The sequence below is a fragment of the Gigantopelta aegis genome, chromosome 13, assembly GCF_016097555.1.
Source record: "Gigantopelta aegis isolate Gae_Host chromosome 13, Gae_host_genome, whole genome shotgun sequence".
Lineage (NCBI taxonomy): Eukaryota > Metazoa > Mollusca > Gastropoda > Neomphalida > Peltospiridae > Gigantopelta > Gigantopelta aegis.
In genome coordinates, this window is record NC_054711.1 from 40,793,250 (window position 1) to 40,808,608 (window position 15,359).

A 15,359-nucleotide genomic window follows, 5' to 3' on the forward strand; every position below is an offset into this window, starting at 1 on the left:
CAAACTTTCCCTGTAGCACAATTTACAATCAACTCTTATTAGGCTTGTGTGCAGGAATTTTATCGGGTGGGGGGTGGGGGTCTGGACTGTGCTTTATAGGGGTGATCAAGTCATACTCCCAGGGAAAATATACAAGAAAAAGAAGAAAAATGTCTTGAGCAGGAGTGGGTTTCAACACCCAAAGACCCCCACCTACCCATCCACCCACAAATACACACACATACATTACATATATATATATATATATATATATACACACACACATACATATATTACATATATACACATACACATACATTACATATAGACACACACACACACACACACACACACACACACATTACATATATACATACATTACATATATACACATATGCATACATACATTACATACACACACATACACACATGTCACATACATACATTACATATACACACATACATTACATACACACACACATACATACATACACACACATACATATATACACACATACATACATACATACATACATACACATACATACATACATACACACATTGCATATATACACACACACGCACACATACACACATACATTACATATACACACACACACATATATATATACACACACACATTACATATATATATATACACACACACACACACATACATACATTACATATACACACACACACATACATTACATATACACACACATACATACATTACATATATACACAAACATACATTACATATACACACACACACATACATTACATATATACACATACATACATTACATATATACACATACATACATTACATATATATATATATATATACACACACACATACATTACATATACACACACATACATTACATATATACACATACATACATTACATATATACACACACACATTACATATATACACATACATACATTACATACACACACACACACACATTACATACACACACACATACATTACATACACATACACACACACACACACACACAACCACCACCATCACCCCACACACATAAACATGCACACGGACACACACACACAAACATGCACATGGACACACACACACAAACACGCACATGGACACACACACTCACAGACACACATCACACACAAACCACCATCACCCCACACACACCCCACCCCCACACACACTCCACACCCTGCAAATGTGCCTGCTTATTTTGAATGGACATCACCAAAAACCTGAATGTTATTCTTTGACAATTCTCAGAAAATGATAAATCTCACAAAATGATAAATCTTAGAAAATGATAAATCTCGGAAAATGACGTCATCATTACGTCAAATGGGATATATCATTAAATTCACACAAAAATGACGACAATTGTTGTTAAAATGTTATTTGCTAATAATTGAATTAATCAGAATTATTTGTTAGTGGCTATTGTTAACTTTCACAGCTAAAACTAAATTGTTATTGATTGTCAGTGGAAAATTATGCAGAGTCATTGTTAATGATTGTTATTAATGAAAAACATTTGTTTTTGTTTAACGACACCACTAGAGTACATTATTTTTTTTTATTCATCATCTTAGAGGAAACCCGCTACATTTTTCCATTAGCAGTAAGGGATCTTTTAAATGCACTTTCCCAAAGACCGTGGTATGTGCTATCCTGTCTGTGGGATGGTGCATATAAAAGATCCCTTACTACTAACGGAAAAATGTAGCAGGGTTTCCTCTGTAAGACAATGTCAGAATTAATAAAAGTTTGACATCCAATAGCCAATGAATATTAAATCAGTGTTGATTTACTAATCATCAGCTATTGGATGTCAAACTTTTGGTGATTTTGACATATAGTCTTTAGAGAGAAAACTCGCTGTATTTTTCCATTAGTAGCAAGGGATCTTTTATATGCACCATCCCACAGACAGGATAGTACGTACCATGGCCTGTGATATAACAGTCATGGTGCACTGGCTGGAATGAGAATACACCACTGCTGCAACCATTCAATGGATACACTTTTTAATTAGCAGCAAGGGATCTTTTATATGCACCATCCGACAGACAGGATGGTACATACTACAGCCTTTGTTGTGGAGCACTGGCTGGAATGAGAAATAGCCCAATGGGTCTGCCGATCCTAGACCGTCCGCGAACCAAGTGAACGCTTAACCATCTTATGAAAGAAAGTTCTTATGGACACAAACTGTGGTAATATGAGATGTTTCTAGCAGAAAAAATTAAGAGAAATGTAAATATATGGTCATACAGAACTCATGCTTAAAAAATTTTAATGTCCGATTCGATTAAACCTTCAACAAAGCCTCACACATGCAGACAGCATGTTGTTCAAGCTGCAAGACTTTACTAAAGAAGAAGGAGGATTGTTTAACGTGCACATTCAGAGCAAGCTGTTGTAGCACACGCCTGTCTTGGACACAGGCACCGACCTCAGCCGGTTTTTCTGTCCAGGACAGGAAAGATGGTGGGGGTGTTGGGGGTAGGAGGAAGGACCACCTGTGCTGGCCGGTGCAAGGGAGCACCAGCAGCCTGACCGTGGTCGGTAGCAGGCGGGAGATGGTAAGGTGCTATGGAATTTGGAATGTCCTGTAGGCTTGAGCCAAAGAGAAAGGGTGTGCATTTTTGATGAAGGAATTTAACGACACATTTGGAACATTCGGTCTAATAGGAAAAGGTCTTTACTAAAGACTTCAGGTTGGACATTATACTTTTATAAGCATGGATTCCGATTTCAAAGGAATCGAGAATATACAAGCGTTCTAAAACTCAGTCGGTTTACTCACCCTGATTTGGATCTGAAATACGTAGTAATGTGTGTTTAATATTATCATAGCAAAGAACATTAAATACATTCAATGAATTTTAAATGACCTACCTGAGCCCATATTTGTGAAGCTAAGAATTTACAATTGCCAAAATTGTAACATGTATTAGCTGTGGGTAATGGTTATATGATAATAGTGAATTAATTGGGAAAACATTACAACTGGTAGTTCAGTATTACAGTAGGTTTTATGACCACAAAAGATCTTGAAGGATTTTTGGGGTCAGAAATGAAATTTGAAAGTAGATGTTTTTTTATCAGTAAATCGCAAATTCAATCAATAAAAATGACTAAAGACAAAACAATATCAACTGTATGATCAACAGAATGAAAAAGATCGACAGAAATAATGTTCCACAGTCATTAATGAACCTTCCTGGAAATTGTCAAAATCAAGAATGACACCCCACGCACGTGTACGGGGCAACTGCGTGATGCATGTGCAAACTATGGAATGTGTTTCGGTGTGTTGATAAACAGACCTACACGTTCTTTACTAGGATGTCTGTGGTCAAAACGTATGTTCGGTCTAATAGTTGATATTAACATTAATATTTCAGGTTCCCCTAATTTCTGTGAAGAGTATATATATCTATGATATATTATATCATAATGAGCACTAGCCCAATGGGCCCACCAACGAGGATCGATCCTAGACCGACAATGCATCAAGCGAGCTCTTTACCACTGGGCTACATCTCGCCCCACTGCATTAAATGATGTATGATAAACTTGAAATGTTTTTTCATTATATTATATACATGCGATATACATAATTATATTATATACATGCGATATACATAATTATATTATATGCATGCGATATACATAATTATATTATATGCATGCGATATACATAATTATATTATATGCATGCGATATACATAATTATATTATATGCATGCGATATACATAATTATATTATATGCATGCGATATACATAATTATATTATATGCATGCGATATACATAATTATATTATATGCATGCGATATACATAATTATATTATATGCATGCGATATACATAATTATATTATATGCATGCGATATACATAATTATATTATATGCATGCGATATACATAATTATATTATATACATGCGATATACATAATTATATTATATACATGCGATATACATAATTATATTATATACATGTCATATACATAATTATATTATATACTATACTCAGAAGTAGGGTGCTGTTTTAATGATGTGACAAACTTATGTTGTCATTACTTTCAGATAAAGAAAGTATTAACTAAACAACCAGGTACATATATAATAATGTTGCTTTTGGGGAGGGGGTTGTGGGGTGTTTATTTTCTTTTTATGTTTTTGTTTTGTTTATTTGGGTTTTTTAAAAATGTTTTCATTTATACTGTTGGGTTTTTTGGGGGGGAAAACCCAGAAAGAAATATTTTATTTAATGACGCACTCAACACATTTCATTTACGGTTATATGGCGTCGAACATACGGTTAAGGACCACACAGATATAGAGAGAGGAAACCTGCTGTCACCACTTCATGGGCTACTCTTTTCGATTAGCAGCAAGGGATCTTTTATATGCAACCACGGCCTTTGATATACCAGTCGTGGTGCACTGGTTGGAACGAGAAATAGCCCAATGGGTCCACTGACAAGGAGGTAAGGTTGAGCGTGAACTAGTTTGACATACCCTTATACTACAAAGGTTTCAGGCATGTCAGAGTACATGTAGCCTACATGTACATGTAGTATAGACAGTGGAGCGGGTTTCTTCTCACAATTGTTAGACCAGTCATTGATAACTCTAACAAACAAACTTTAGAAAAACACATTTCCCTCTTGCTATATGTCCCCCACCCACACCCACCCTTGCTATGTGTCCCCCACCCACACCACCCTTGCTATATGTCCCCCACCCACACCACCCTTGCTATATGTCCCCCACCCACACCCACCCTATGCACATCTAACTGCAATGTGTTGTGTTTACACCTATCTCAGACATAAATAATATGACTCAATGACCTGCCCAGTGTAAAAGTTAAAGTTTTCCCCACCACTCCACCCTTACCCACCACCCAACCCTCACCCATCATCCACCCACCCACCCACCCCCACCCTATGCACATCTACCTGCAAGGTATTGTGACTACACCTAACTCAGACATAATTAGCGATCCAATGACCTGCTCAGTGTAAATGTAACTTTGTCCCACCACTCCACCCTCACCCATCATCCACCCACCCATCCCCACCCTCACCCATCATCCACCCACCCATCCCCACCCTATGCACATCTACGTACAAGGTATTGTGACTATGCCTAACTCAGACATAATTAACGATCCAATGACCTGCTCGGTGTAATTAACATCACTCATGTTACTCAACGTGTCAAACCTCTCCGACACACAGGATGCAAGCTCGGCGGTCTCACGAAAAATAAGCTAATTAAACACAACACCTAATCAATTATGTGACGAGTTTCCCAGGGTCATATATTCCGAACCTCTCTCTCACCCATTATGTGACATGCCCGGCCTGGGGTAAAATGGAAACCCACCTGCCAGGTTAACGATTACAGGTGTGCGGCTATAGTGCCAGAAATAATTCTGACACTTTTGTTCTCTGCAAGTTTGTTTTTGCTAGTATTTGTGTTAAATGTATACAGTGCTGGCCCCCGACTGGTAAAACAGCCACAGGTACAAAGCTGTATTATTAGTGGTAATTTCCCTATTACATCACAGGGGCCTCAGTTGAGTAGTCGTTAAGTCATTGGATTTAGGGTCGGTAGGTTCAGGGTACACAGCCTGGTACTAGCTCCCACCCAGAGAGAGTTTTAACAACTCGTTAGATAGGTGTAAGGCTATTACTACACTGACTTCTCTTTCTCACTAGGGGTGGTACAGCACTCACTCAATGCGCGGTCGGTCTGGGATTGATCCCCGTCGGTGGGCCCATTGGGCTATTTCTCATTCCAGCCAGTGCACCATGCACGACTGGTATATCAAAGGCTGTGATATGTACTACCCTGTCTGTGGGATGGTGCATATAAAAGATCCCTTGCTGATATTCAAAAGAGTAAAATGTGTTGAGTGCGTCATTAAATAAAACATTTCTTACTTTCTCTCTCTCTCTAATCACTAACAACTGACCACTAACCCACTGTCCTGGTCCCCATTTCACGAAGCGATCTTAGCACTAAGATCACCTTAGTATATAAGGTAGCTATACACTTAAGGTTATCTTAGGGCTGAGATCGCTTTGTGGAACGGGGCCCTGGAGCTGTATTACAAAACCTGGATGACCAGGGCCCGTTCCACGAAGCGATCTTAGCACTAAGATCACCTTAGTGCATAAGGTAGCTATACACTTAAGATGATCTTAGGGCTGAGATCGCTTCGTGGAACGGGGTCCTGAACAGACAACCCAGACAGCTGAAGTGTGTGGCCAGGACAGCGTGCTTGAACTTCAACTGGATATAAGCATGGAAAGAAGTACAAAAGCAAAATCTATTGCATGCATGTGGAGTTTTACCCGTCTTGTGTTGGTGGACGGACACTTCAGCCCAGACATTTCGGCCAATATATACTTTATATGCATTGTACCACAGCCGTTGATAAAATGGGTGGCAACGTACTGGTTGGAACAAGAAATAGCCCAGTGGGTCCACTAACGGGAATCGATCCCAGACCGGCCGTGCATCAGATAAGCACCTTACCACAGGACTACATTCCATACAAGACAGTTTTAGAGGCAGATCCAGGGGAGGGTTTGGGGGAGCTAGACATAAAATATTCAAATGTCCCTTTTTTTTTTAAATTTAAATTCCCCACCCCACCCCCCCCCCCCTAATTGGGATACCCTTTTGATGATGAGGAGTTGGTCCGTGTGTCCTTTCCCCCTTAGTACCCACCTCCCACCCCGTAAAATATCTTCTGGGTCTGTCCCTGACTTTCTTTGTCCTATGTCTCCAAAAGCTAGTATATGTTATACCACTTAGACACACCTAGCTGTCTATACTGTTAAAGGGACATTCCCGAGTTTGCTACATTGTAATATGTTTCTGACTAATAAAATATTTCTATGAGTAAATATATTTTTTCTTGTTTACAATATCAGTGTCTGTATATTCAATGGGCCAGTTTCTCGTGCGCGTGCTAAGTAACACCAGGTTATCGTATAACCTTAGGTTAACCCGGGGCTACGTAACACGCCGAAAACCTTAGCCTGTAGCCGTGGACTGGCGGCTTTTCACATGCTTGGGTTATAGACGTGTTACGAAAACCACGGGTTTTGCATGGGATATCTGAAGAGTTCGCGGAGTGCATTTGAAAGTGGGGGTCACTGTCAGTGCAATTGCCCGGGGTGGTGGTGAAAATTTTAGTCCGCTAAAGGGCCGAAATTGTTAAGAATTTCGGGGACATGTCCCCCACCGACCCCAACCCCCACATAATTATTTTTAATGTTCAGGTGTCCAAATGCGCCATTTCCAACCTTCCTAATACAAGAACCATGAAAGGGGTGGTCCCTTCGGCTCCACTATGTTGTGGGCCCTGGTTTTCTTCGCTTGGAAGGTATATAAACCATTGTATCCATGACATGCATGTTACATCTTCACAATGGCTGAAACTAGAGGTAAAAAAACAACAACAAAAAAACCGTCAATGAAGATGACAAACGTCTATTGATAGATCTGATTAATGTAAATATTAAAATAATTGAAAGTAAAAAAGTTATATGAAAACACATTTAGTGAAACAAAATGTATGGCATGAAATACTGAAAAAATTCAATAGTCAGTCTTCCGTAAAACGAGACCTGGGACAACTGAAAGAACTTTGGAAACGTTTGAAGTGCAAAGCCAAAAAAGATGTATCCCAGCTGAAGAAACATCAGAAAGGGACTGGCGGTGGATCACCTATGGCTGACATTGACAACATGAGCTACACAATTCAAGGCATGATTTCTGGTGAATTTGTGGAAATGGTTAATCCATTTGATGATGACAGCGCCCTGCATACAGAGGTGTCTGCAAATTTACTGTATGTTAAACTATTATAATAAGTATTAATTAATATCGTATCATATTATTTCAGATGTCCACTGACGAGATTGATTAAATGTAAAGCCGTTGGTCGCGTTAGCCAATACCGTTTTAGAAATTCAACATCATCATACATGTCCAAACGTTCCCTGAAAATACGTTCACGCCACATGGCCCGCCGATATTGGCGTAAAAAACGATTACCGTGCCACGATTGTTCTATCTCAAGCAGAAAACCCAGAGAAAAAGCAGCTCGATAGCAGGTTTATCACGTAGTGCAATTGTAACCTGGTGTTAGCCTGGTGTTACTGAAACCCGGGCACGTGAAACGTGCAATCTAAATAACCCATGGGTTAACCTGAGGTTAACCTGGGGTTTCCATAACCCTCTGATAAACCCGGGCACGTGAAACGTGCAATCTGAATAACCCATTGGTTAACCTGAGGTTAACCTGGGGTTTCCATAACCCTCTGATAAACCCGGGCACGTGAAACGTGCAATCTAAATAACCCATGGGTTAACATGAGGTTTCCATAACCCTCTGTTAAACCCGGCACGTGAAACGTACAATCTAAATAACCCATGGGTTAACATGAGGTTAACTTGGGGTTTCCATAACCCTCTGATAAACCCGGGCACGTGAAACGTGCAATCTAAATAACCCATGGGTTAACATGAGGTTTCCATAACCCTCTGTTAAACCCGGCACGTGAAACGTACAATCTAAATAACCCATTGGTTAACCTGAGGTTAACCTGGAGTTTCCATAACCCTCTGATAAACCCGGGCACGTGAAACGTGCAATCTAAATAACCCATGGGTTAACATGAGGTTTCCATAACCCTCTGTTAAACCCGGCACGTGAAACGTACAATCTAAATAACCCATGGGTTAACCTGAGGTTAACTTGGGGTTTCCATAACCCTCTGATAAACCCGGGCACGTGAAACGTACAATCTAAATAACACATGGGTTAACACGAGGTTTCCATAACCCTCTGTTAAACCCGGCAAGTGAAACGTACAATCTAAATAACCCATGGGTTAACCTGAGGTTTCCATAACCCTCTGATAAACCCGACACGAGAAACTGGCCCAATGTGTTTCTGGTTGTCTTAATACTTCTAAGAAGCCCAAACTGGATTTTGTCTTCAAATAATTTGGTACATACGACAAAAACAATATTTTAGGAAATAAAATGAAATTTAACCTAGTACAAATATTAGAACGATCAGAAACATGTTTAATATGCAGCCACTAATATTTTATGCAGTAAAATATATTTGATATGTAATGACAATCGTTAAAAAAGTCTCTGATAGTCGATAACATCTTAAAAATTGCATCAAACTGAGGATGTCCCTTTAAGAAAGTTATAACTCTCGTTCATCACAAGCACTGGTCTGTGTTATTCTCACAATGTTCCTCACTCAAATTTCAAAAGCAGTTAAAATGATCATCCCCATAATGTGTAATTACGCATGAAGATAACGTTTGAGATTCATTGATGTGGAATGTATGTCTTCCAATCTGAAATCGAATACGGCTACAAGCATGCATTCAGTCAACCTGGAGTTTAAGATGATAGCTTAGAGTAGCCCATGAAGTGGCGACAGCGGGTTTCTCTCTCTCAATATCTGTGTGGTCCTTAACCATATATATGTCTGACGCCATATAACCGTAAATAAAATGTGTTGAGTGCATCGTTAAATAAAACATTTCCTTCTTTCTTTCAGTGAACCTCGAGTTAAAACGATAGCTAAGTGAGAACATGATTGTCTCTTACTCCATTATGGAAATGGAAACCCGCTGTTGACACTTCATGGGCTACTCTTTTCGATTAGTAGCAAGGGATCTTTTATATGTGCCATCCCACAGACAGGATAACACATACCACAGCCTTCGATATACCAGTCGTGATGCACTGGCTGGAGCAAGAAATAGCCCAATGGGCCCACCGATGGGGATCGATCTCAGACTGACCGCGCACCAAGCGAACGCTGTACCCCTCAATATAAAGATGCTGTTTGTGACAACTACATCAGGTATGTCTGTGTGTGTGTGTCTGTGTGTGTGTGTCTGTGTGTGTGTGTGTGTGTTCGTGTCTGTATGTGTCTGCCTGTGTGTGTGTGTGTGTGTGTGTGCGTGCATGCGTATGCGTGTGTGCGTGTGTGTATGTATGTGTGTGCATGTGTATGTATGTGTGTATGTATGTGTGTGCATGTGTATGTATGTTTGTGTGCGTGTGTGCATGCATGTGTGTATATGTATGTATGTGTATGTGTGTGTGTGTGTGTGTATGTTGTGTGTGTTGTGTGTGTTGTACGTGTGTATGTGTGTATGTGTATGTGTGTATATGTATGTGTGTTGACATCACCACCTTCCACACACTGTTGACATGGGTCACACTAAGAGACACTTTTGTGGCCATCGTTAACCCTCCCGCTGCTAGGTGCGAACCTCTACATCATCAAGAATGTCCAATTAAAAGATGTCTTCACTTGGCAAACAGCTTACGAGTGTAACGCACTGAGAGACATCAAACGAGATACCGCTTTCTCTACCACAAACCCAACATACCGAGCAGTCGTTAAAGGACGACATCAGTCACATCACTTGTAGAACCACTCATTAAAATAAAGAAATAAAACTGTATGTACTTGGCTGTTATTGCATGTCACTACACGAATCTGGTTTTGTTAATGTGCGGTTGCTTTCTGCTTTAAAAATCTTAATAAAATGTTTTATCTGAATTCTTTGGATGTTTGTTTTTTTGTTGTTGTTTTTTGACTGTATTAAAGGGATATACCCTAGTTTTTAAACACTAACACATATTGTTTTTACTTACATCATACTTTACTTAGATTTTATTGTTTAGATTATCCATTTCCATACATTCAAAGTGTTTTTGGTCATCCTGGTGTTTTCAATATCACAAAATGCATTTCTCATATTGTTAAAAACGTAAGTGCGTCTGAGAAGTAAAGTAATGGAGTCGAGTTTTAGTCTATTTTTAGAGGATGTTCCATCATTTCAATACCGGCCTCGGTGGTGTCGTGGTAGGCCATCGGTCTACAGGCTGGTAGGTACTGGGTTCGGATCCCAGTCGAGGCATGGGATTTTTAATCCAGATACGAACTCCAAACCCTGAGTGAGTGCTCCGCAAGGCTCAATGGGTAGGTGTAAACCACTTGCACTAACCAGTGATCCATAACTGGTCCAACAAAGGCCATGGTTTGTGCTATCCTGCCTGTGGGAAGCGCAAATAAAAGATCCCTTGCTGCTAATCGGAAGAGTAGCCCATGTACTGGCGACAGCGGGTTTCCTCTCAAAATCTGTGTGGTCCTTAACCATATGTCTGACGCCATATAACCGTAAATAAAATGTGTTGAGTGCGTCATTAAATAAAACATTTCTTTCTTTCTTTCCATCATTTCAAAGTCACAGACTCATGTTTCACTAATTAAACCTAGTGTTAATATTTATAGGTTGAACCTAGAGTCTGTCTCTTTAACAGAAGTGTGATGATATTCTTATTCTTAAAAAGCTGGCCATTTGAATGTCTAAAGGGACATTTCTGACTTTTAACATGTTTCTAGCTCATAAATAAATACTGTTTAATAAAGAGCATGTCGAAATATGATGCATAATAAATGATACAAGTCTGTAACCCTAACATTTCTCTGATACAACATTGGGCATTAAATGGAGGATATACTGAATCAGGGCTTCAAATTTACAAAGTAATATTATTGCCTGCTGGTATGGTGGGGTTTTTATATAGCAGGTCCAAAAAAACTATTATCCTGATATAAGCAAACATGTGGCAAGCTGGAATTAAAACATCTCTTTCTTAAAAATTATTTTTAATTGAATTTTTCAACAGGCAAATTTTTATGTCACCTTCTAGCTAGTCTTAAAAAAAATAGACGGTATAAATTTCACTTTTCTCAGGGCGATATTTCGAGCCCTGTGAATATAGCCTACACACACACACACACACACACACACACACGCGTGCCTGTCATTTTTGTATGATATCTGATATTTCTCGGTTATGGATCGCCTTTAATCAATGGTGTTATGAAGATATGAAGATACGAAGATATTCCATGGAACAGGTGACACAAAGTGATCATATACCATAACCACTGTATATCTCGGCCACCACGTATAAAGTGATCGTATAACCATAGCTATCAGATATTGGCCACCAGGCATAATGTCTGTGATACGGTTAGCATGAGAGAAAGAAACAAGACCAGTTTATTCAACAGTGACACAGCAAAAATCTGAATCACAACAGAAATATGATTCCATCATATATTTATAGTGTATAGTTTGAGGTATGTGTATATATGCTAATAACTTCTGGCTACTGGAAATCACTCCCTGAACTGAAAATATAGTACAAAACCCCACACACAAACACCAAAAAAGAAGATTATCAGTGCTCTGGAAAATTTCACTACATTATATATACTGATGGAAAGAAATAAAGGATCACAAAGACAGCAACAAGAAATAATGACTGCATCAAAAATCAATTGATATTGTCACAAGTTGACTGGGAACATATAGGCAGCACATTCAACACTACAGACATTCAATCCCACATTACAACTTGGTATGAAATACAGACATCACTACGCTAGTTGTGAATTAAATTTGGTCTACAATTTGATGTGTTCCCTTATTTCTTTCCATCAGTATATATTAATCTTCAAAAGTTGCAGAAATCGATCATTATTTTCTATCAACAAATCACCATGTATACTAAAATGTACAATAAAATACGTTTTCCATCAATCAATCAATGAATTTTAACATGAAATTATTTTACCAAATTAACTGTTAGACAATAACCACTTATTAAACAATGTGCTGGGGTGTCATCAAACATTCCTTTCTTCTGTTCTACATGCTGAAAATCTGATTATAACAAACCTTTCCTTTCTTCTGTGACATTTCGACCAAGTGTCAGAATTACTTTCTATTAGACATACATGCATCCACCAAGATCGAGTCAAATTTACCTACCGACAATGCATATAGCCACCGATTAAATAATGTGCTACATAATTATTTAACATCTTACTTGCATGAGACAGTCCGATAACACAAATCTGCTAGGACCAGTTCTACTTGAATCTTTCTCTACCTGAATCGCAACACTTTGTAGTCTTGATAAACAATACAGTTTCTAATCTAACCTAATTCCTTGTACACCAACCATCGTAACAGGGTCAATAACTCTCGTAACAGGGTCAATAACTCTTGATACATATAATACCAGTAGATCATTGACCACCTGGTTATGTAATCATATTAGTCAAACTGTATGTATGCAAACCATACATGTTGTATAATATTAGGATCCTGAAATTAGTTTTATTGTGTTGAAAGATTAATGCTTTTAATAAATTCAGATGACCCGTTTAGTTTTTGCCTGATCATAATTAAACGATGTCCTAAATTTAAAGGGACAGACCCTCGTTTTTAAACACTACGGCATATTTTTCACTATTGGAGCCGTTTAGGATCACTGAAATCAAACATTACTTGTTTCTGGTCATCTTGGTGTTTCCAATACCAGAAAATGCATTTTTCATATTTTTAAGAACACATGTGCATCTGAGAAATAACGGTTATGGATAGAAAGAAAGAAAGAAAGAAAGAAGTGTTTTATTTAACGACGCACTCAACACATTTTATTTACAGTTATATGGCGTCAGACATATGGTTAAGGACCACACAGATTTTTTTTAGAGGAAACCCGCTGTTGCCACATAGGCTACTCTTTTATGACAGGCAGCAAGGGATCTTTTATTTGCGCTTCCCACAGGCAGGATAGCACAAACCATGGTCTTTGTTGAACCAGTTATGGATCACTGGTCGGTGCAAGTGGTTTACACCTACCCATTGAGCCTTGCGGAGCACTCACTCAGGGTTTGGAGTCGATATCTGGATTAAAAATCCCATGCCTCGACTGGGATCCGGACCCAGTACCTACCAGCCTGTAGACCGATGGCCTAACCACGACGCCACCGAGGCTGGTGGTTATGGATAGAGTTCTACTCTGTTTTTAAGGATATTTCACCGTTTCAACATCACAGACTATACTAGGTTACAACACGTGACTTAAAGTAACAGACCCTAGGTTTTAAACACTGCCGCGTATTTTTGTCACTATTAGAGCCGTTTTTTAACAATTTAAATCAGACATTATTTAGATGTTATTATTTACATTATACATTTCCGTACATCTGAAGTGTTTCTGGGCTGCGTTCAGCCAGACCTAGCTGGAAAACGTCCACTATAGACTGGTTTATGAGCTTCACGCTAAACCAAAATGGCCACATTGGGAACCAAATCAATTAGGAAGGAAAGGAAATGGTTTATTTAATGACGCACTCAACACATTTTATTTATGGTTATATAGCGGACATATGGTTAAGGACCACACAGATTTTGAGAAAGGAAACACGGCTGTCACCACTTCATGGGCTACTCTTCCGATTAGCAGCAAGGGATCTTTTATATGCACCATCTCACAGACTTTCTGACCATTTTCACAAGATTTCTTTTCTAAAGGGAGGTTTTGGGTTTTTAAAAATGAAAATCCTTAGATCAGCAAATTCTTCTGCTTGAGCAAATTAGACAATATTGGGGGTTTTCTTCTCATTCCTGTACAACCTCTTTAAAGTCTGGGCATTTGTCTTGTCTACGTTTGTGTGTATAAATATTAAAAAAACTTGCTCTCTTCTGTTTATATAAATAAAAAGAATCTTAAAAAAAAACAAGGCTGAAGTACAGACACACTTGCGACTGTCTCGTATATGACAAGAAAATATGCACAGGAAGAATTTCAATGTAAAAAAACAAATAAATAAAAAACAAACAACCCAAGCCTGAAGTTAAGACACTCACGCCACTGTTTCATACATGAGCAGAGAAATATGCACGGGAAGAATTTCAACGTTCAAATATTTGCCGCGTCCAGCACATCGCCGCACGTGTATGGAAGTGTGGACTCTGTTAATTAGCTCTGCAGAATATGGCGTCTCATCCTGAACAGCGAGGACAAACATTCGGCAGTCAGACGGTCTTCAAACACGACACACAGGAACCTGTTGGGCAACTACGCAAATATTTTTGTAATCCTCAATATCTTTTTTTTTTAGGTCTAATTTTTTATTTTATTTTTTTTGGTTGAAGAGGAAATGAAGGGAATTTCATCTCAGCACATTAAAAATAATGGCTGTTTGGGATCTAAAATTATTATAGTCACTTTGGCAGGAGAGATGGAGAGAGGGGAAGAGTGAGAGATAGTAAGAGAGAGAGAACCGAGAGACAGACAAAAACAAAGTAGAGACAAACAGATAAGAGAAACGAGGAGAGAGACAGAGAGGAGAGAGACAGAGACAGAGACAGAATGACAAAGAACAGACAAAGACAATAAATGAAAGAATAAATGTAAAAAAAATTAAGA